This window comes from Gallus gallus, chromosome 12, assembly GCF_016699485.2.
Source record: "Gallus gallus isolate bGalGal1 chromosome 12, bGalGal1.mat.broiler.GRCg7b, whole genome shotgun sequence".
Classification (NCBI taxonomy): domain Eukaryota; kingdom Metazoa; phylum Chordata; class Aves; order Galliformes; family Phasianidae; genus Gallus; species Gallus gallus.
The window spans coordinates 1,811,980-1,835,794 of record NC_052543.1 but is presented as its reverse complement, the minus strand read 5'-3'; the positions used below and the strand labels follow the sequence as shown (position 1 = coordinate 1,835,794).

Here is a 23,815-nt window from a genome sequence, read left to right as displayed (position 1 = left end):
TTCTGGGGAAAACTGGAGTGCATCCTCAGTACCTGCTGGTAAGTTTGTACAGAGTGAATTCCCCTCTTCTTTCGAAGTCTGAAGGAAGCATAGAAGGCTTCACGTGGCAAGCTCTGCCGTCAGCCACCTTCATGTGGCATAGACAAAAGCTGTAGAGAATTCTCAGTGTGTAGATGAAGCAGAATTATCCTGTATCCTGATCAAGCCATTTGCAAGGTGCTGGAAGATACACAGGAGGCCCAACACTTGGGTTTAGGCAGGGCGGTTTTCCTCATGTCATTCATGCTGGTTACTCCTTTCTTATAGGTCTGTGGGTTCCCCTGAGTAACCGTATCACATTTTATAATGCTCAGCACTCTGGTTCAGATACAGAAACAAGTGTGCCTAGAGATGTGAGCGTGTGCTGAGGCTGTTAAACACAGAAGAGGCAGAGCAGATGCCCGAGGTACTAAAAGTTTTATACCTTTATTAAAAATAAACTCCAAGGTTCATTTGCAAATCGCCAACTCTTTTTATGCCTACATCCAAACCAGAACCATTTGTGAGAATCTTAAAACTTCGCTGGATAACAAATCTGTGTCATCTGCGCTGTTCTAATCCAACTGCAGTGACCTGTTTACAATTCAGACCCAAACTGTCCAAGCTTAGGAACACTGGAAAGGCATTTGCTTAGAGGTAGGATTTGGCTGCACTGAAAATGAAACTCACTACGGCAAAAAGAAAGTGTTGATCATTTCAAATAAGAAAATCCAGGGTTAGATGCTGTCTCTGAAGACGACTGGAATTCTGCCTGCCTTTTGTAGGTGCTGAATTTCATTCCCAGTCTCCGCATAGAAGTGGAAGCTGAAGTTACGGAGTGGGATTTTGACTGCACGCAGAGTAGCCCAAAACAGCACGGAATTCTGCTTGCTCTAAAGCAGTCACATTTTCAGAGACTCCTGTTTTCTCCTGTGGTTTCCCAGCTGAGAGGTAGCAAATGCTAGATTTTTTTTGTTTCCAAGAGAAGGAGTACTTAAATTCCCAAAGGAATGCTACTAAGCTGATCCCAGAGCATTTACTGTCTGGCTGAGGCAGTTTCCACCCCTGCACCACATCATGAGCTACGAAAGGTTTGCCTGGTATCATAGGAGAAGCTGGACAGATGCCAAACCCAATCCGTTCAGAGAAGCTGAGATTCCAGTCTCACGTTGGTAGCGGTTACTGCTCTCAGGCAATAGGGCTCGATGAAATACACAGTACAGTCTTGAAAGAAAAATACTAAATCTGTCTAAATTACCAATCAGGCAAAGAAGCTGGTAAGATATCTCCATCACCGGAGCGCCCTTTGAATGCAGACGTGAAGTGCAGATGAATTTGTGTCCACAGAGGAATACCAGTGCCTACCCTGAGCTCAGGAGCAGTCAGCAGGGACAGACTGGCACATATGGTGTCCCAGCTGGATGTGAGCGGGCAGCAGGAGGCCGTCAGACTTCCACACCCAGCAGTATGCCTCATCCTGCAGGTTTAGGTCACCCCCTGTGACCCATCTGATCCTTGATTTCCCTGGTACGGGGCAGGGGAGGCACAAAGAGTTCTGTGATGTGGTTTTCTGCCCAGACCACCAAACTCCATACACAAGAAACTACTGTTAGGGCAAACCTGGGAACACAGTCACCAGGGTCGGACCCCTGACTGCCGCTGAACTGGGTAGACTGGACAAAGTGACCGAGAGGGGAAAGAAAATGTGTTTCTATTCTCTCTCCCCAGCCAGCCCTTCCTCTTAACTCTTATGCCTGCAGATGTTTTCTTGTGTTAAATACATACCTGCTAAGGAAACGGACCCCACGAAAGGATAATAAATGAGCTCAATACATACTGCCATTTCATGGGTTTCTGCTATGAGCTGCCATAAATTTAAAGCCAATTATGTCCTGTTTAAATATTTAACACTGTAAAGCTAGCCCATTTTACATCCTGTCAAAGATAATTGAAACACCCAATTTATTCCTTTAATAGGCAGGCAGAGCATCCACCAGGTGGAAAATACCGTCAGGATTTCACTGTTTGCAAGGGGATAATGGAAATATCCCCATTCCTCAGACCGTAGCAAGATGCTCTTTGACACTGGAAGCTTGAGCTGACATGCGTGCTGCTGGCTGCTAGGTAGCAGCTAGCTTTTATTTGCACAGCTGCAACACTAGAGGACCCCACAGAGCACATTTTGCATGCAGGTGCAACAGCAATTTCAGTTGCATCCCGAAGCTCTGCAAAGCAGCAGCCATTGAGGCACTCCTTGGAGGTGATGAAATCCAGTGGCTGTGACTAAGCTTTGTAAATATTATTAAGCTATTAAATCCAGGGGCTGTGCCACGAGGCAACAGCGAGGTATGGAAGATGGCCCTGAGCTGATAACACCAGGAGAAATATTTCAGTCAATCCCCGAGGTGCTGGGCTGGGAGCTTTGCTCTAAAGCATCCAAGCTGCTGACCACTGGAGCAACGACTGTAGGTAAGCTGCAAATGCCATCGAGTTGGTTTTGGGTTTGTTTTTTTTTTCTCCTTTGTGGTACAGTGAGGGAAGAATTCTGTCTTTCAGATGCATTCCCCATGAGCAAATCAACAAAATCAAATTCCTGGGATCACACCGTCATGTACCAGAGGTGGAAGGATGCAAGTCCAATGGTTAGCTATGCAGATTGGTTTCCTCTCCTGTATCTGTATAACTGAGACAACACTATCACCCTATCGAACTATCACTACCTGTGGCAGCACGAGGCCCCGTGTTTTCCTGAAGTACTGTAAAAAAGATCAATATCCTCAAAAAATCTACTACAAAGAAAAGCATCTCCCTGAGAAGGCATTTGCTGTTTTGTCCCTCCAGTCTCTGCTTGGACGTTTGGGGTAAAGCAGCAGACAGCAGGAGGGAAAGCACAGCCGAAATCATCAGAAAGAACAATCTGAAACACAGCAGTAAGAATGCTGCTTGCTTTCCTGTCCTCTGGCTCCAGCAGGACGTGAGCAGGCGGCACACTACTGAGCTGCGGCGGCGATGCTGCTCAGAGACCTCCGCACAGCAGTAGCTTTGCTGGGCTTGAAACTGTCTTTTCCAGTGATGCCTATAGGGAAAGATGATGGGAGACAGAGGGTTAGAGCTCTGCCCAAATGTCCGACTGCAGAGTCAGAGAGAGGTTAAGAGGCGGTGAGGATCTGTTCCCAAGCACTCAAAGAACTCTTTAGCGTTCCCGTGCTGCTGTGCTGGCTTCAGGCTGGAGCCCGATGTGAATGGCAGCCCCTGGCAGTGTGCCTCTGTGTGAGGCTGTTGAGAGCCTCTGAGCTACAGTCTGCGTGGAGTTCCCTGGCTCCTGCTATGCAAACACACATGGGAAAATCAGAGCTGGATACCCAGCTGCAAAGGCCATGGGAAAAATATAAGGCTAGTTCTAAAGAAGCTCTTCTTTCTTTGCTGCTCCAGGGCAGTCTTGCACATTTCTCGTTCAGCTCTTCCTGCTTCTTTATTCTCCCCAGAAAGGCCTGACTGAAAGGCAGGGAGGCGGTCACTGCTTATTTTGGGAATCCTTTTTAATGCTGCAGACATGAAGCTGGGACAAATGCCTTTCCCACTGAGAGCTGTGCAGGACCAGAAGGCACACAGCTCCTCCGTGCCCTTCCCCAGCATGGGGGCTCAAAGCCCCTCGCCTGAAAGGAAAACGCAAACCCATCAACCCCACAATAGCTAGGAGCTCTGTCTGTGCCCAGAGCAGGTGATCACGCTGCAAACTCCTGGTAGCAGATCTCAGGGCAGCACGAGTAGCACAGGAGCAGCGATATGCAAGTTAAGCCCCGACCCACCGAGGTGCTGCTCCATCACATCTGGTCCTACCTCAGTGCAACAGGAGGGAAGCACTGCTCACACTTCTGCCCTCAGGCCCACTCAGACTGCAGGGAGAAGGAACACTCATACGGGCTGTGGGTTTGGGTGATGCTCGAGCACCGTTGGAAGGTGCTGTGGGGCTGGGGGTGAGCTCACCGCCCACAGCCCCGCTGCCGTCAGCGCACAGCTCGGTGGCAGGAAACGATATGGGAGTGGGAGCCCCAGAGGAAGCTGAACTGAGCAGCTGAGGCCAACTGCTCCACAGTTCTATCACACAGCATTTCCAGGGGCTTTCTAAGAACCCGGGGTTGGTTTGGCCACCCAGTGTCGGTTGGGTCGCTTCTCACACGGTGTGCTGCAGCGTAACAGCAGCGGGATCAGGGAGCAGCTGTGCTGACCACATGGCAAAGCAAGGCAACATCTGTCTCTCCTGGGCTGCTGGCTCTCTGCCACCTCCCACTCAGGGGAAAGCATGTAATGAATCACCTCCTGTGGTGCTCACTGGAGGTAGGGCTCAGCTGCGTGCAGGTTTTGCTGGCCTTTAGCTCAGTGCAGCCCTCAGCAGCACAGGCTGGATTGAATTTGTACTTTCCCATGGCTGCAGTGCAACCGAGGCTCTGGATGGTGCATTTGTGTGTTCCCCTGACGGTGACACAGTTATCTGTCACCTCATCTCAGAGCAGCTTATGCAGCTCCCAGCTCTGCACAGAAACGTGCCAGTGCCGTGACTGCTGTGCTGCTGATGCATGAGCATCTCCTGTAGTGCTGCCACAGAGCACAGCTTGGAAGGAGAGAGCGTGACTGCCAGAAACAGGCTGGCACAGATCCCTAACACCAGCACATCCCAAACGCTGAGGGCTCCTCATAGTTTTAGGTATGGTAAGACCTTCACGTAGGTGAGAGCCTGCTATCTTAACACAGCCTGGCAATTTCACTCAGCTGTACTGCAACAGAGCCATTGCCGCAGATAAATGACTTCTTATTAAGATAAATATAGAGACTCTTCCCATCCCCTGCTTTCTGCCTCCCCTTCTGCTCAAGTAGTCACCACCAAATCAGGCGGAAGAAACGCGTTTCCCTCCCGTGTTCCTGGAGCCCTTCCAAACACTCCTCTGTTGGTCGGGTCTGCAGAAAGATTGCAGCCGGTGCTGCAGCTGTTGGGGCACACGTGTGGTTTGCTAGGAGCGTGGTTCCACACCGAGCCCCAGGGGATCCTGGTTGCCTCATTTCTAACCTTGTGTGGCAGGCGCCGTGTTCACGTCCATGTCACCGCTTCCCTGAGGACTGCTTTCCTGAGATGCTCCTTGTGTCACCAGCTGAGGCTGTGAGGAGAGATACACCAGAATGAAAACACCCACGTGGCATCAGTGCCAGGAGACAAAATTGCAAATGCACGAGGTAGATGCAAAGCACGGTGCTTTTAATCAATGCTATTTACACCAGGCTGTGCAGTGCTGCAGGTGTGCCCACTTGCCATCCCTTCCTATAGCCTAATGGTTGGCAACCCTGCACGCAGCAGGGGGGTTGAAACTAGTTGATCATTATGGTCTCTTTCTACCCACGTCATTCTGTGATTCTATGATTCCAATGCACACGAGAGCATGCAGCAGTGCGTGTGGTGTCCTCATACAATCACAGCAGGCTCTGAATGGTGCCTGAGTCCATCCTGAGCCACTGCGTGTCTGACACGAGAGCTTGAAAAACCTCCCCAGTGTGGAGAACTGGTTTTTCAGCCTGGAGAACAGCTCTTATATTTCAGGATAGTTTCCTGTCCTGAAAAGCAAAGCGTTTTGTCCTCTGAAAATTCAAAACCAAAGGTCTGCTCTGCTTCCTCCGTATTGGTTCCCCTCCCCCTGAATAAACCTCTTCAGGTGGTAAATGAATTTTAAACTGAGGCATCACAATGCTTCATTAACCAAAGTGAGAGCAAAACATTCTGAAGCATTACAACGAAAGAGTCGGGGTGGAAAAAGTTTCATCTTCAGCAAATTGGCACGCATCAGAGGACAAAGATTTCTATCACGGATTGCTCTGCGTGGCTTTGTGTGCAGCAACGCCTTAAGTTACAGCTCTGCCACACAGCTCCATGAATTCAGCCCCTCCTAAGCCCAGAATAACTGGCAGTGCTGCCTGTCCCACCGGTACCCATCAGAGATGTCAGGTGCTGGGAAGGACTTCAGCACGCTATGGATGCTTGCAGGCCGGGCACACCCAGCACTGCTCTGCAAGACCCGCTCTGGGCATGGGTTGGCACTAATGGACCTCCAGTGGTCCCTTCCAACCCCGAGTACCCTATGGTTCTGAAAAGGAAAAGGAGCACAGGAACACACACAGCCCCTCACCGCCACCACCAGGCAGCTCTACCAGCTGTTCTACACATGGGCTCTGAAACCCCTCCCCAGACTGATGGAGCACATACTTCACTTCTTTGCTTACCAGAACTCTACAGAAACAGAGCCCCATGGCCACAGCCTCCCTGCCATGGTTCAGCCTGCATCACAGCGACAGCAGAAGCGAGGACTGAATGTATCCCTCCCACAGAGCTTCATTGCCTACTCTGTCCCCTGCCAGGCTGGGAGCAGAACTGCACTGCTGAAGGTTAAACCTGCCTGTTTCAGACTGGTTGATGAATGGCAGAAACTCCCTGCCAGCTCTTCCTTTGGCCTCTGCCTTTGCATGCACCCACTGGAGTTCACAGCTACCCAGGCAGGACCCATCAGTTTGTACCATCGTCCAAGACAGTGCTAGTCCTGCACTCCACCAGTTTAAGAAATAAATCAAGTTATTCTATCCTGCATTCCCTTGGAAACTCAGAGCCCTCTGTGTTCTGCACATAGCTCCACTCTGCCTTCTCCTGGTGCCTGGGCACTTTCCACTAAAGCTCAGTGCTGTCTCAGCTGAGGCCTCCCTCCTTCTCCTCCCAATTTCTGCCTCCCCTCCAGCACACAGCCAGGTCAAATCACACCTGCAGATGGCTCTCTCTCTTACCCAGTCTCAAATTCATTAATACCCAGGCTGCTCTCAAGCAACCTGCAAAGCCTCGACCTACACTGGTCCTTGGGAAGGACCAAAACCAGCCCTGGACTGCTGGTCTGCATGCAACCACCCAAATACCAGCCTCCATCTCAGCTTTTACACAGTGAGTGCATCCTGCTCGGTGTTGCTCTGCTCTCATCAGTGTTTCTTTTTAGCACTAACACTCCTCTCCTAGATATTTCCTTCCAGGTGAGCTGCAAGTTAAAATAACTCCTAACAGTCAGCTTTTGTGCTCCCTGAAATCCCCACGTTTGCCTCAGGAGTCTGAAATATAAAGCCATTTATAACTTCTGGTGTGTTGGAGACTGCTTGGACTCCAGTGAGTGTGCAGCTCCAGTGGAACTGCCAGTGCAGCTCCACAAAGCACTGACAAACCTCCCACTCAGGAGGTTCCAGACCACAGAGCCTTCAGGGAACACCTCTCTTTATTTTTACACTGATACCTTCAATCCATGCAACCTGGAGAACGGGAGGCCTGGCTTCTGACTGCACACCTCTGGATTGCACTCACTGTGCAGTGAGTGCACAGCGTGGCTTTGGTCTGCAATTCTTTGTGGTAACAACTGTGCAATAAATGGAACAGTCTGTGGGATTTGCGTGGCTTTGTGTTTTGTTTTGGTTTTTAAAGACAGATCCCAGACCATTACTTGTTTGCAGGACTGAATATCCTTATTGATTAAAAGTGTGGGGTTTTTTCTTCAAGCCTTCATCTTGCAGCTACCGATTCTCACTAATCTTTTGCTGGCTGCAGAGAAGAGCCTCCTGCTGGCGGCACTCACTGTTTTGTTGTTCACCAAATTTCCCTTTTTTTAGCTTAATTCTAAGTTTCTTGTTTAGAAGCAAACAGACGTGCTGAGCAATTGCTGCTGTGTTTCAGGACTCCTGGGACGACAGCCCCCAGTGCCTGAGAATGGAATCTGTGCCCTGGCCTCCCCAGCCTGGCACAGTGCTGTGATGGACTGACACGTCCTGAGCGAGGCACAGCAGCTCTCCCAGCCTGCTATGGGAGCTGAGCCCTGGGGCTCGGGCACTGGAAGGGCACTCAGAGCTTCCCACGTGTGTGAGACCATCAGGCCAGCTCAGCTGTGTGTCACTGCAGAGACTGAGAAGAACAAACACAGCAGAACCTCCCACTACCACCCAAAGCTCTGCGCCTGGAGGAGAGCAGAAGGACGGAGCGCTGCACTCACCCACTTGCGGGGCCTTCCTCGGGGCCTCTTCCCAGCAGGAGGTTCTACCTACATTGAAAACAACGGATATATTTTCAGTGGGCATCACCACTGATACCCTTAACTCAGCCAAAGGGAACTCTGCATAACGTTCTTACAGGACGAGCAGCAGAAGGAGCCAAAGCTGGGGGAGGAGGGCAGCTGGGGAGGAGGCGCCCATGGAATCGCCCTGACTGCCACTACATGGAAACCACACAGCACAAACACCAGCGGGAAGTGCTGAGCAGGCAGGAGCAGCACAGGAGGGCTGGGGGAGCCTGGACAAAGGCTGCAGGAACTGGTGGGTCCAATGGTGGCAGCTGAAGGTGAACCGAAATAGGGGCAGCTTTCCCCTGTCCGTCTTGAGGAACCTCCCCGCTTATCCAGCCAGCACCTCTCCTCCCCTTGGTAAAGCACACAAGCCATTCACTGTTACCATTTGTCCAGTTACACTGCTCACTTTCTTGCTTCCTTTTGGCCTTCCTCGTGGCTTTTTCTCCGGCAGTGGTCCCACAGCCTCCTCCTGCAATAAAGAGAAAATCCAGCAGGGTCACTCCTGACGAGCCTACCTGGTTGTCTCTGCTTTTCCTGATGCTGAAACACACGAGAAGATGGGCAGCAATACCCCTAATCCCTTTTACATTTTGGCTTGGGGAAATGGATGAGTTGCGAGGATCCCAACCATAGCGCCTGGAACAGGGTGAGAACAGCCTGTGGTTGCCTTCCTTCCACCTACTGGTGCAGAGGCAGAGGGCTGGGACACCCAAAAGCCTCCAGACTGCAGCAGAGACCTGAGCAGCTCCTCCCATTCCATCCCCTGGTCTGAGCAGCTTTCCATGGGGACACTGGAGATCCTCCGACACCAGTGGCTGATACCCCAGGGCACACGTGCTGCTGCTTTCCTGAATAGCCTTAATATTCACTACACAAAACCTTGCCTTTCCTTGCTCTTTGCTGCCTGCAGATCCTACCAGATTAACGCTGGGCAGCTCAGGCAGGCTCTGTGGGCGATATGCACTCACCTGCGGCTGCTTCTTTGGTCTCCCCCTCTTTCTCTTCAGGCCTTCAGTCAGTGGGGAGGGTCCAGGGTTCTCCAGCCTCTCGTTGCTCATCTTGGCAATTCACAGTTTCCAGACAATAATCCAACAGCTTATTTTCCCATGGAATAGTAAAGGTAACTTGTCTCCACTTTCCTTCCCAATATTGCTACAGATTCTCCTCTGCTTGCAGGGCTGGAGAGAGAGAGAATCAGGTGTGACAGCTTGCTATTGTTTTTATCAGCTGGGAGAGCCTGGGACTAAGCAGACATTTGGAAACACAACTGTGCTGTATAAATGTTAATGGGCCATTCTCTTACACAGCCCATTCCTCGGCTTTCTGGGGTTTTTAGTTAAAGGAGGTGATTGCTACAGGTGAGTGAACACATTGGTATTTGCATCTGCCTTTCTCCCCTGCTAGCCAGATTTATCCAGGCTGACACAGAAGATGTTTTGTGCTCCCTGACGTCCCTCTTTGTAGGCTTCCTTGGTCTGGGGAGGAAGCAGGTGGGGGGCAGAGCGGCAGTGGGGAAGTCATAACCACCATAGTCAAGGGTAAAGCTTCAGTTAGAGCTCCTGCATTATCAGATACCACAGCAAAGAGCACCTCACACCAGAATATATCAGGGTGCAAACTGTCAAAGAAGTGAATTTGGCTCTGGAGCTGCCTCTCCAGTTTGTTCCCTGTCACTGGTTGAATAGGCACCCTTTGGACTGAAGGAGTGATGAGCTGACCCGTTGCAGAGCACTGAGCCTCTGGTCCTGCACAAGGCTCACTACCTGCTAGTCACCCAGGCCTGGATTTTGCTTGCATCCCGAGTGCTAGGTGGTCTTACACAAGTTCTGTATCAGAAGGATCATCAGTTCCCACGCTCCCCTTAGTGCCTGCTTTGGTTGGAATGAGCCTTGAACTGACTTCTTTGCTCCCAGAAATAACCAAGATCAAAAGCTGTTGAGGGTACATAGGAAACCGATGACTTTCCTTGCTTCTTGAGGTTTCTCCTCTGCTGGGAAGACAGCAGGCTGACTGCAGGCCTTCACAGCCTCGCACCCAGAGCAGGCGTGGGAGGGAAGAGACCCTGAGCAGAAGCTCAGCTGGGACAGCATGGGATGTGGGGTCATTCCTCTTCCCTGCATGTGAGGCAAAGCCCAGCCAACAAGGTGAGCACAGCTGCCAGCTTGCTGCTCGGCTTGGACAAGGCACGTGGCCTCCCCCAGACCTTGCTCTCCTTGCACAAAAGGAGGAAGGAGCTGGCAGTGCTGGATGAATCCTCTTTGCCCTGTAACACTCACTGCAAAATAAATAGCTGGTAACCGTGCTGTTGGGAAAGCAGCATCCTTGCTTTCTAAGGAAAGCAGAGGTATAAACATATCCTGTACAAAACATCTGCCTTTTCCCCTCAGCTGGAGGTTGCAAGTCCAGTCTGACTTGCTTTTAGAAGCTCTTCTGCTCCTCTTCTACAGCTGTTTGCTCCACCTGTGTGGTTTCTCCTTTCTCCCTTTAACAATGAGAGGTAACAACAGCATCCTCAAGCAGCTCCGTCAGCTTTTTGCCTGGAGTGCTGCTGAGTGCTCTGTCTCTCCAGCAGGCTGTACCTGAGGTGATCGTGTCAGTGTGACTGTAAGGGCACAGCAGCACCTTGTACAACAGTGTGGCTGTTTTCAAAGTGACTCTGGAGAGCAGGAGCTAGTTCCAGCTCCCAGCTACCTACTGAATGCCATGGCAGTCCTCTGCATGCACTGCTGGGGCCCGGCTTGCAGGTGCTGCTGCACGCTGAGCGCTTCTATCAGAACCTCTGATCAGAGGCTGATGGAGAGACAGAGCTCAGCTCTGGGCTCAGGCTGCATCTGGAGGGCAGGCAGTTAGGAAAAAAAAACCATGCCTTTGTACTTGCAAGCCACACACGGTTGCTACCAAGTCCCTGAGAGATAAACATGAAACACGTTGGCAGTCTCTTTCAGAGAGAAGCTGTGCTTTTACGAACCGTTACTACAGCTTTGTAGATGGATCAGATGTTCACGTTACAATGACAAGAGGGCCTTAATTGAGATGATAACAAATACTCTGCCCACCCGTCCAGCTCCTCTTCCCTTTGCTGGCATTTACTGTTCAGAACTGTGCCTCCTCCAGTCCTGTGATGGCACATGGGGTGTCTGACGTCTGGCGAGCCACAGTCTGCCCCAGTGCCTGCAGGAAGGCAGTGGGTGTTGCCAGAGCAGGTAAGCACGGGCCAGATCCCTGCCAGAAGGTGAGCAGCTCTGGCAGCATGGCTTCTGCCTCGGAATGCAGTCTCTGGAAAGCAGGTTGGAGCCTCTTTGGATTCAGGTCATAATGTTAATGCGGAAAAGTTATGCAGGAAACGTAAACGCATCCTTGAGAAATGTATGTGCATTTTTCCCCCCCATTTATCCAGGTATCGCCAAAGCATAAGGGATGGGATGAATGATGGGGTACGGCGGGCACTGTCAGAGATAACGCATGTACCCGTACCTGGGTGATGGAAGTCTGCCCTCCTATCAGCACAGCACAGTTAAGCATTTTTGTTATTTATTCTTCTGCGCTGTCTGCTTGGTCACATCACAGGGGACACGCGGAACCTGACACCACTTCTGGCAGAGGCAGCAGGAGAGCTTCCAGCCTTCGTTCTCTATTCCTGAGAAAGGCGTGCGGTCGTGACAGGCACTACAGCCATTGCTCTTATTGACACGGCCTCTCTCGTGAGCTTCCTGTAACTGAAACCTGCATTAAATCAAGGTCTTACGTGACAATAATCGAGTGGGAGCAACCACTGCGTACAGAAAAGTCATTTTTCCCCAGATGCAAAGAAAGCTTCTTCTTGCATGATGATCATTGCCTACATGTTGCCGGACTGACGCGTTCTGCAATGCCTCTCACATACCTCTCTGCAGCCAGGAGGGCACGCAGGCACACAGACTGCTGGGAGACAGCTGTGTCTTTGTGCATCCTTCCCATCACCCACCAAAGGCACACGCTTCTCGAAGCCTGGTCTGAAAGGAAAGCACAAGCAGAGCTACACAAGCATCACTCCTCTGAGCTTTTGTAGGGCTTACATGACTCAATAGAGAGGAGGGTACAGAGCAAAAGCAGACACTGGAGTTCTACTTCAGGCTCTGTAACAATAGCTTCCCATTCATACAGAGAGAAAAACAGATCAATACCGACTCTCACTGCACACCAAAAACTAAGGATGCTTTCTAGGGTGGCTGTGCTCACTGCTGGGGAGCTGACTTCCCTCCTGGACATCCAGGAGGGCCACAAGATCTACCAAACCCACCTGTAGGACTGGGAGCCCCAGGAGACCTTTATCTCAGAGTGCATGCAATCTGAAAACAGTGCAGATGGGTGACTATGTGTTTTTGGCAGTTGTTAGGCCTTCGCTGTGCTGTGGAGCCCTCACCTGAAGCAAAGCGTCTCGTGTCCCTGATGCAGTCCCAGCGGAGCCATGCAGCCTAGCGTTTCCCATCCGCCTTACAGATGAGCTGTAGGAAGGCAGTTTTTCTCCCACACCTGAGTTTTCAGGGCAGAAAAGCTCCTCCTGATGGCAATGCAGCTGGAGACCAACATGTGGTACTGAGTACTGTTCCCGAGGGGGTTTTCCCTTTCCACAGACTTCAGAGTGAGCCTTGGGAACCGAGTGCTGACTTGGAGAGGCAAATCACACAGCAGAACCCGTCCCTGCTGCTTCCCCAGGGAGGCTAAATGTTGTGTTACATCTCTGGGAGCAATGCAGCATGACGGGGTGCTGGGGGTTTAGCACTATGCCTCAACCTGCGGTACACAGCAAGCGCTGCCAGCGGACCTAGCTGCAGTGCCCACGTACAGAATACAAAGCCCTTCCCCAAGAGGAATGGGGCTTATGCTTATGATTACGAGAGAGCCCTCATTATAGCCTTAGCACTGCTGCTGTCTCTGAAATAACAGGAAAAAATACCTGCAAAGCACAACTCCCACTGCTGTCATGTGTGACAAAACAAAGCCAGCGGGCTTCACCGATGTGAACGTGGTCCCTCTCAGTCCCCCTACTGCAAGAGGAGGGGAGATGTGGCCCAGGCCCTGCGTCAGACGGAGGAGGAGAAAAGACATCTACAAGGAGGGAATTAAAGCAGGGCAAAGAGAAACCTTCCGTCTCAGTGAGATCGCAGGAACGGTCTGCACTCGTGTTAGAAGAAATCACTTTCACCTTCCGAGAAATCAAATGCTCGCATCTTTCCAGAGCTCACCCGGAGCAAGAAGTCCTGCAGCTTGCCATGCTGCCCCATGGAGTGCTCTATCCGAGAAGCAGGGCAGCACACTGCAGCACCTCCCTGGGGAGGAGCGGTGGCAGCGGCCCTCCTGCAGGCACCCCTTCCTTATCTGGCAGATTCTTCTGTGGAAATGAGGAAGTTCTGGGCCACTAAATCAAGATGTGGCAAAAGCAGGTTAACTGTCACAGCCTTGTGAATCACATCACAGACGTAAATAGCCTCTCCAGGTGCTTTCCCTCACAGCTTTGGGCGGCTGGTCTACGTCTTCTTTGGTCTTATGCTCTCAAGGCCAGTTTAGCGTCATTCATTCTTGCACCACGGCCCTTCAGCAGCAGTGTTTCTCTCCTCCATTTGGAGCCCACTCCACCAGATTTATTTTAACACGTGGGTCAGATCTCCTCCATCTTGTGAGGCTGAACAAGGAAACCTTCCTGGTTCTGTGCAGGTGATCACTTCTCCCGAGCATGCTGGTGGTCCTCTGTGACTTTTCCAACCCGAGCTCAACACTCGTGAGTGTGATAAGACTCTTACAGGCCTTTGGGGACAGCCTGACTCAGCTATCTGAGAAGCATAGGATGAAGAACTTTCAGCAAGGGAAAAAAATTAACCAAATCAGTGCCTGTGTATGCTAATAGGAAGAACTTTCAACCCGGTTCAATTAGCAAGCCAACTTCCAGCAGATCCTGACCGACAGAACAGCCAGCTCAGAAGACAAAGCATTTAAATCCTTACAGAGGACAACAGACAGAGGAACTGTACAGATCTCCATGCCTCACATCGCTGCTAGAGAGCAGCCCAAGGCATGAACGGGAACTTGTGCATTTCTGCCTGCACTCACATTTCCGACTTCATTTCAGAACTCTGCGTAACCCGAATGAAAGCGCCTTCATGCGTTTCAGTTCCCCATCCACAAAATGGTGCATAGCATAGCTCCCGGCTGCTCGGTGTGCTGAGGCCAAAGGGAAGAACCCGAGCGGGGCAGGAGGGGGCACATGCAGCCAGCTGGGCCAGGTCTTAGCCTGTGAGATCCTACCCACTGCGAGACAGGGCTGGATGCATGCACAGCTATGGGGGAGAAGGGCTGCTGGTGACACTTTCAGGGAATGATGTGGACATGATCAGACTCTGTTCCCAATTTCCCATATTCTCAGTATCCATATTCAGCACAAGAGGCCTTTGTGAAAGGCCCCACGTTCGGTGCAGTGCCTGCCAATCCATTTCACTGCCTAGATACTCGAGATACCCTGAGACTCCTTGCTTGCCCTAATCCATACCACCACTGTATCACAGAAGTACCACCATGACTCTGTGGCAGCTAGCCTAAAAAAAACCATTCTTTCATCAGAAAAGGAAGACCTTGCCCCAGCCTGTGGAATGGGTCAGGCCCTATGTAAAATCACTGCTGCACCACGGCCCCATTCACACCTGCCCCCCATTCACACCAGCACAGGACTCTCCTAGTGGGCTGCCAGGCAGCCTCATGCTGCTGAGCACCAGGACATGCCCACACCGGAGCTAAGCTGGAGCTCCTGCCCCAGGCACAGAGCAGCACTGAGTGCAGGGCAGAGCTGCCCACCACTCTGTGGTGGGCACCCACTCTGTGCCCTGAGCCCCACACTGGGCACGTTGGCACACAGGGCCCAGCTCACATCTCCATCCAAGGAATGTGCACCAACACCGGGACCTCAAGTCTTGAGGTCAAGTCCAAGGTCTCAGATCCCCCTCCAAAATTACCAAGCCACACGGTAACGTTTAATGCCTCCGTGTAACCTGTAGACATCCTACCACTACACACTGGGAACACGTAAAGATTCTGCCCTAAAAAATCTGTATGGAGCTCTGGATGTGCACTGAAGGGCTCTCCTGTCTCTTGGTGCCCTTGTCCAGGCACCACCACCAAAAAGAAATATAAACAGTGGAGAAAAACAAGAGTATCTGGGAGGGGGAAATAAGAGGATAAATAGAAATCTGTGGCTACTGAAGCAAAATCAAAGTCACAGTCCTCTCTTAGTTGAGAAGGCAATAAGCCTCGCTCGCCTGCAGTTACCATCATGGTCAGCCTGGCCATGGGCACCCACAGAACACGGCAGCGCATGCAGCTCCAGGAAACAGCCCTGTGCCTCCTGCCTGGCGCCGGGCAGCCCGAACCCTGGGCCGTACCCGCTCACACTCTCTATTACCGAGAGGTGGATTCCGAACCCCAGCGCCTTGCAGACGAGCCCTGCAGAGCAGGCGGTAGGAAAGGGAGAGGGTTACCTGGTGAGGAGCTGGCAGCACCGCAGCCGCGGGCAGGAGGCAGAGCCCAGCAGCCGGCACTCTGCGCGCAGGCAGGAGCGGCTACACGGAGCCTCTGCGCGCACTGATTCCCGGAGTCCCGCAGCGAGCCGAGCGCTCCCACTTTGCGCTATGGAAAGCAGCGCGAGCACTGCCAGCGCTCCCCTTCTGATGGCAGCCCTGAGCAGTGGCAGAGAGCGAAACCGCGCTCGCCCAGCTGCCTGGAATCACACCGCACTGGCAGTGACAGAGCAGAAACCGGCAACCCGACCACCAACAGCCAGCCGCGCAGCGCTGGAAGCAAGACCAGCCGCCAGGTGCCACGGGAGCGAAGGGGACGCGTCGTTCCACAGGTCGCCCTCTTTACAGAGGCGTGCAGGAATCACGCTGACCCCGAAAAAGCAAACAGAAAACCCAAGCAGGCGGCGGCCTCAGGAAGGCTTGTGACGACAAAGTTGTTAATGCCAGTGCAAAACGTGCTCGGAGCACTTCTGGTAAGTCACAGATGAAGACAGGAAGCTGACTTTGCAGCTGAGATTACACACCTTGAGGAAGGAGATGCTGCACGGCTCTGATTTAGGCACTCCACATTCATGATGTGAACAACCCTTAGAGTTGGGCACTCCTTGTGGGACCGCCTCGGTATCTGTCAGACACATATTGGGTTTTCAGCACATCACCGTTAGCAAAAGCAGGCAGTGCAGAACTGCGGTCTCTACAGTGTTTGTGGAGATCGGGGATCTGATGGATGTTTGTAAATATCTGAAGGGAGCTGGGAGGCAAATGGATGAGGCCGGGCTCTTCTCGGTGGTGTGCGGTGATAGGACAAGGAGCAGTAGCCTAAAACTTGAACATAGGAAGTTCTGTACTAACATGCAGAACTTCCTTATGGGCCGGGTGGTGGAGCACTGGCACAGGCTGCCCGGAGCAGCGGTGGAGTCTCCTTCTGTGGAGATATTCAAGACCCATCTGGACACCGAGCTGTGCGACCTGTTGTAGGGCTCTGCTTCAGCAGGGGTTGGGCTCGGTGATCTCTTGAGGTCCCTTCCAACCCCTGCGATTCTGTGATTCCACGAGAGCCCGAGACTGCCCAGCAGTGTCACTTATACAGACGGTACAACTGAATAACCCAAACAGTAATGTTTCTCAGAGCCACCTGTGCAAAAAATCAAGTAGGGTTCCTAAGCAACTTCCAAAAGCATCACCAAAGGCACCTGAGCCGCTGCATCATGTTGCTCCTGACCTTATTAACATGGGTTAATAAGCGTGCCTGGATCCCAGGGCTGCCACATGCATCCGACGTGAGCGCAGGGAAGCCCCCTCACCTCGGGGTGGGGATGGCACACACAGAGGGCAGCGCTTTCCTCATACACAGACAGCATTTGGTTTGGAAAGGGGGACGTTTCCCACCGTGCATCTTAGGCAAAGAGGCTCTGTCAGAGCTCCTAATAAAGCAACAGCAACACTGATGTTGGGAAAAGCCACTGATCACCCCCTGCAACACATAACCCACAAATCACAACTAAGCAGATGGATTTGAGCACCTGGAAATTATTATCCCTTACTCTAAAGCCTCACATCTGTCCAGCTCATCTACCAAATACCACGTTGCATACACCCTACCGTATTGTTACTGAGATATGCAGACTTCTCCCTTTTCTTACGAAACATTGAATGCTATTTTAGCGTTATTTACGACTGTTTTTTGAACCTCCCCCAAGGCAGAGCTGCACGTGTGCTGTACGAGCAGCCATTGTGGCTGGGTCAGAACCCCAACTGCTTCCCTTTGCATGAAATGGAGGAAGCTCCATTGTGCAGCACTAACCCAGAGCCTGCAGTCTGCTCGCTTTGAACAGTGCTGAAGAGCATTACTGGTGTTGTAGAGATCAAACTTCTAGTTAGGAAATGTCAGATAAATAAACTGTCACGTGCAGCCCTATTTAGTCCTTATTGGGCATATAACAGATGATAGTGGCTTTAATTTCATGTCTGCCCTTCATAATTTCATTAGTAAAGAAATAATTAGACCATTCTGTATACACACCACCGCCATCCCATCGTTACCCTTGGCCTGAGCCCGGATCTTTTCTATTGGACTGAAGCATCTCTTCCAGAAAATGATGTATCCTTGATTTAAAGACATAATAGGATGTGGAATGTGCCACCAGCCCTGGACACGTGTTCCAGCATTAATCCCTTTAACGGGATGCCTAATTTACAGTTTGATTCCCGTGCTTTCACACTGCAGGCGCCAGCTCTTATCATCCTTCCCTCAGATAAGCACCCAGCCTACCTGCTCCCCGCCTCCCCTGCTCGGCAATACTTCTGCATTGTTATCAAGGCCACTCACACTGTTCTTCAAATAAAAATAAAAATAATTAAATTAAACAGGATGAGCTTCTCGAGCCTCACACTGCAAAGCCTTTTTATTTTTTATTTTTTTTTCAAATCATTTCTGTGTCCCTTTCCTCAGCTTCAAACGTGAACACCTTTTAAGAGGGCCACCAAAACGGTGCGCTCAGCTTCAGAAGCTGCCTTGACCCCCGTTAAACCACAGGTACAATCCATTCCTCTGTGTCACTCCTGTGGTTTAACAGCCAAGGATCACACAGGCCCTTTCAGCAACATAAAACAAGATCATTTTTTTACAGCATTCCCATCCATTTCACAAGCTGTCCCTTCCATTGACTTTACGCTTCTTTCCTCCCTTGTTGACCAGCTCCTTATTATACCACGCAACCCTTTTACAGAAGGTAAAACTGCCTGTTTCAGCCTGGATTTCATGTCAGCAATCCTTATCCCGCCATTTAACTGCTTTACAAATGCAATTAAGTGGTGAGCCCATTGCTGCTATGTGATACGGGGTAGTTGTGTGTTTCCGAGGCCGGGGAATTAAGATTGCTTTGATATCAGTGTTTTGGTAAGAGGCTGCTAGCATGGCAGCTTTACCACATGCTGCTTCCACACAGCCACGTATGCGAGGGTCCCATCAAAGCCTCTCTTGGCCAGATGGGATCCCTGATCCCTCCACCCCTGCATTCAAATCCCAGAGTTTCTCCCCCTGGGCGGCTTCAGTGCCAGGAGAACTCAAACACAGTTCTCTCCAAACCACATGATGGTAGGACTTGGGATCTGGAGATCCCCCAGTCCAACCCACCACTGGAGCAGGTTCCCTACAGTAGGTTGCACAGGAAGGCATCCAGGTGGGTTTTGAATATCTCCAAAGGAGACTCCATCTCCTCTGTGGGGCAGTTGTTCCAGTGTACTGCCACCCTCACAGTAAAGACTTCTTCCTGTTCTTATGAAACTTCCTATGCTCCAGTCTGTGCCCGCTGCTCCTTGTCCTGTCACAGGGCAGCACTGAAAAGAGCCTGGCCCCATCCACTGGACTCCTGCCCTTTAGATATTCGTAAGATCCCCTCTCAGTCTCCTCTTTTCCAGGCTGACCTCCAGGTCACCCAGCCTTTCCTTGTAAGGGAGATGCTCCAGGCCCTTACCCATCACTGTCACCCTCAGCTGGACTCTCTCCAGCAGCTCCCTGTCTTTTGTGCACGGAGGAGCCCAGAACTGGATGCAGCACTCCAGCTGTGGCCTCACCAGGGCACAACAGAGGGGAGGATCACCTCCCTCGCCCTGCTGGCCACACTCTTTATAACGCACCCCTGGGTACCATTGGCCTTCTTGGCCACCTGGGCACACTGCTGGCTCATGGCCAGCCTGCTGCCCACCAGGACCCCCAGGTCCTTCTCTGCACAGCTCCTCTGCGGAAGCTCAGCCCGACTTGTACTGATGCATGCAGTTACACCCCCCAGCTGTAGGACTGCGCATTGCCCTTGTTGAAGCCCATAAGGCTCCTTCCCACCCAACTCTCCATCCTGCCCAGCATGTCCATTTCAGCTCCCTCTTTGCAGCACACAAAAGAGCAGAGCGCTGTGCTAAAACTGAGACCTACATCCTGGTCATCCAACACAGAAGAGGGCTGCTGGGACATTGTCCTCCCTGCTTCTGCTCTCGGAGCCCCACGGAGGAGCTGCTGCAGAGAAGGGCAGGGTCTGGCCAGGGCTAAGGCTGCTCATGACTGCATCTCCTGAGGAAATTCCTCACGAAGGAGAAACAAGTGTGAGCTGAGCCAATCAGCAGAAAAACAGTAGCAGCCTCGTGTACAGGAATCCTCCAAATTCCCTCTCCTTAGAGGTGAAAGAAAGCCAAATTAGCAAAGGTTCTACTCTCGAGTCCAATTTCTGTCCCAAAACAGATCTGTGTGTTTGCACTGACACTTACCCTACACCAGGGCTGCTGTGTGTCTGCAAGATAGATACCAGTTTCCTCTAGGAGACATCCTGATTTTACCATAGTGCAGTGCAAGCCTCTGCCTGCCTTCCTATCCCTTATCTTCACTCTTCCAGAAACCAGGCTGGTCACTACAGTACAGCACGATACACGCAGGCTAATACCAATAGATTCATTTGTGTATAATCCCCTTCTGTTAGACAGGTGTAAATAAAGAGCTTCATTCACCGCTATCCTGATCTTGTCAGAACCTCTCATGTGCACAAGGCTGCTTCTCATAACTGTAATGAAAACTAGTGCCACAGTAATTACTCTACATATATTTATCATTCAGGCTGTATTAATGAATATTTTAACTGGAGATTAGGCTGAGGTGTGATTTCCACATGATAAGGAATAGACTTGCTATGCTCTATTTTATCACTGTAATAGAGGGCTCCATAGTACTATATTTCTTAATTCCTTCACATTATGCTCAACAGCATTTCCAACTCTCCCGATGACACAGGGTTGCAAAAATCTCACTTTGAGAAAGTTGTGGGCTTGCTGGAAAGCCTCCAAAAACCAGAGGCCTAGAAGTGAGCAGTGAGAATGAGAAGTGGGGTGGGAGCAGCTCTGCTGCAGGTGGGTGAGGTGCTGCTGGAAGTAGAATTGTGACCAGAAGTTCGCCGGGAACAGGGAGAGCAGGAAGCCCAGGGCTGGGGAGTGGACTGCCAGGTGCAGCAAGCAGCCCCCAAATACTGCAGGGAAGGTGTATGTGCAGAGGGAGATGGGTTTGTGTGGGACACAGCTCAGGGCCAGCAGCCCTATTGGAAAGCTCTCTTGCATGTCCCAGTAAGGAGTGGGATCCCACTAAGGTGTGTGACATCAGAGGTGTGTTGCAGGCACTGCATCAAGCAGATTCAGCTAAAGGAGCAACAATGGCAATGTGCACTGTGCTCCCTTCTTCAGTTCTGCAGTACAGAACCTGCGTGAAGCTTCCAGACATTTACTGCAACCCTTCTAGGTCTTAAAAGAGTGAGGGAAAAAAAAGTTACAGGGGGAAACTCACATATACTTCTGAAGGCCACCAACTCTCTATGATCAGGCTGAAGGGCCGACGAAATTGAGCTGTTTTGGAAGGATGTCTGTGAAGAACCAGGCAGCATACTGATGGATTAGCTGCAGGGCTGCACAGTGCAGGTACAGCCTGCAGGCTATGCTCCCAGCAAGGTGCTTTCTGTTGTGTTTTGCCCATTCAACCTTATAACAAACAACTGAGCTTCAGAAGGAAGTGTTCCCTTCTCCAGAGCAGAACCAAAGGAAATTTGCTAGCCACAGGTATAACATGTAAGGACCTAGAGCTAAAGGCACTGAAAAGCAATCACAGAAGTGAGAGCTACCAAGTAATGCCAATGACCAAGTGATGAGGATGCCAGGGCAGGGGAGTAAGAAGGCTTTACTCTCAGTATTAGCACTGTTGGGTGCAGAATGCATTCTGTATTTGGGGGGTGATGACGGTGCAGCCCCATCACTGCCTGAATAGATGCAAGACAGCCCAGCCCCACATCCCTGAGCAGGAGAGACTTGTGTTGTCCATGGCTGAGACAGTGTGCAGCAGACTGTTGAGAGAGAACTGCAGGACACAGCATATTTTCTGTGTCCTGCTCTTGTCCTTTATTTCACCCTCCCTTGAGGAAAGGCAGGATGTTAAAACACACGACAGAACACCACATTTTGTCTTACCTTTGTCAAAAGACCGGGAGAGAGAAAGGAAGGCAAAAGACAGCAAAATGGGAGCGTGCGAAGTGATGCTCCTGTTCCTCTACAAGGAACAACCCAAATCCTGGGGAGAAATGAGGAATGCTCCCATTAACTTCACAGTGATGCTCTAATACATGGGCGTCCAACCTTTTGCTTTGCTTGGGCCGCATACACGTAAATAACTCCGAAAGTAATGCCTCCTATTTATTTCCACAGAAAGTACCACAAATACAGGGAGGACAATCACACTGTTTGAAAGAGCAAATTCTCAGCTACAAAACGCTGCCGTCACCATGAGGGATGCATTTGTGCCAGTGATGAACAAAAGCCTGCATGCTGCACTACAAAAAGAGGTGACCCACTGTTGCTGTTGCCGCTGCTGAAACACAGCACGCACCCCACACTGCGCTCACATCCACTGCCTCATCTCCACCAACGCTCAGCAACTATCAATGACTGCCAATGGGTGCCATTTATTTTCCTGCATGGAGGAATTCACGATCCGCCTTTGCTTCCTCTACACTTCTACGTCAGATGCCGTTATGCCACACTGCCCCTCGCTGCCGCCTGTCGCATGCAATGACACATCACAGAATACAGGAGAGAAGGTTCAGTCTCCACTGCCACCCCACCGCCACCCACCTCCGATGTCACGGACCAGCAAAATGATACAGGAGGCATTACTTTTGGAGCAGCCCTTGTAAAATACACGATATTGTTAATACATAAGTGACACCTCAGTATTTTTTCTTACAACAAAAAAGGAAAGAGAGCAACAACACCGTGAAACCCGTGGGATGTCTGACCCCGTGCTTGTGTTTGTGCAGCTGATGGCTCGGCCTGGTTCCACGGCCGTGCTTGCAATCCTTAGTGAGGTGTCAAGATGCTCATCAGAGATTTCTGATGAAATTTTACTTTTCCTGCCCTTCATCCTTGGAAACGGCTGCTCACAAACGTCCGCAGCACCAAAAAGCGAAGACATGAATAAGGTGTGATTGTGAAGTGAGGGATATTTCTCCCTTCTAAGATTATGAAAGTCCAGCAGAGAGACACGATCAGATTTTTGAGTTGAATATCCGACTGCAATTCAGTACAGCCATTTGAAAACGTGCAGCTCACGCATTTATACCAACCGAAAACGGTGTCGCAAATGTAAACTGCTTTTTTTTGTTTGGCGACCTGGAATCCCGTTCTCAAACCCCCGGGTCACAACGGGAAGCGGCGCTGCGAACCCTTTGCTGCTGGCAGCCCCGCGCCCCAGGACGCACACAGCGCTTTGCCATCTATCGGAGCACTCCGAGGGAAGGGGCAGTGGAATTCCCCGTGCCACCACGCAGCGGCACTCTCCCCATGCATTTCCCAGAGGTACAGCCGCATTTCTTCCCCATTAGGGACGCACCTGTGCGGGCAGGGATTTCGGGAACCGGTGGTAACAAGCGTGGAACCAGCAGAGATGGTCAAATGCCTGCTCATACAGCACAAGCACTGAGCTGATTGCAAGCTGTTAGAAATCACATGATAGGAAAATTGGATTTAAAAATTGCTGCTAAACCTGCGCTTAGGATTTTGTTTCATTGTCTCTCCTCCCGCCTTCTTCTCTACACGCTGCTCTCTTGCTTTTCAGTTGTCTGGCTTCACCTTCTCCAGACCTCAGGCACTTCATACCACTTCTGCAGCTCTGGAAGCAGCACTCTGATCTCCAGCACATCCTTTTTCCTTCCTGCCTTCCCCCTAAGGAAACGTGCATCCCCCAGAACACCTCGGTGCCAGGCACTGCCCACGGGTTTATTCCAGATAGGACTGCTGCAGAAAATAGCACTGAGCAAGGGAGAGCAATGGAAAAGCAGGGATCACTGGAGAAGTGTCCTTCACACAGGCTTTCCTGATAAGCATTGTTTTTTCTTCTTAATTGGTGAAAGTCCGGGGACAAACACAGGCTTTGATCTCGATGACCCGAACGCTGCACACTCATTGCACAGAGAGCAGCTGTCAGAGCTGATATCTGTGATGATGCATTTGAATGAGAGGTGAACCCGACGTGATGCAAAAAAATCTTGCTATTCCTGCCTGCTTGATCTCCGGGTGGGGCCGAAGCTTCCAGCAGGTGGGAGC

The 23,815-nt window shown here is 51.1% G+C and overlaps 1 long non-coding RNA gene across 4 annotated transcripts; it reads right to left on the bottom strand.

The window, feature by feature from the left end:
* Positions 1–446: 446 nt before the first annotated feature.
* Positions 447–15,862, bottom strand: LOC415913. 4 transcript variants are annotated; one of them, XR_001468544.4, is made up of 6 exons: positions 15,653–15,862; positions 9,116–9,325; positions 8,530–8,616; positions 8,076–8,123; positions 5,084–5,171; positions 447–3,094 (listed from the first exon to the last, which is right to left on the bottom strand). It is a non-coding gene; the product is annotated as a high mobility group protein HMGI-C-like (long non-coding RNA). The 4 variants fall into 4 exon arrangements; XR_003077359.3 differs by having other exon boundaries at positions 8,554–8,616; XR_001468545.4 differs by lacking the exon at positions 15,653–15,862 and adding an exon at positions 11,622–12,147.
* Between the last annotated feature and the right edge of the window lie 7,953 nt (positions 15,863–23,815).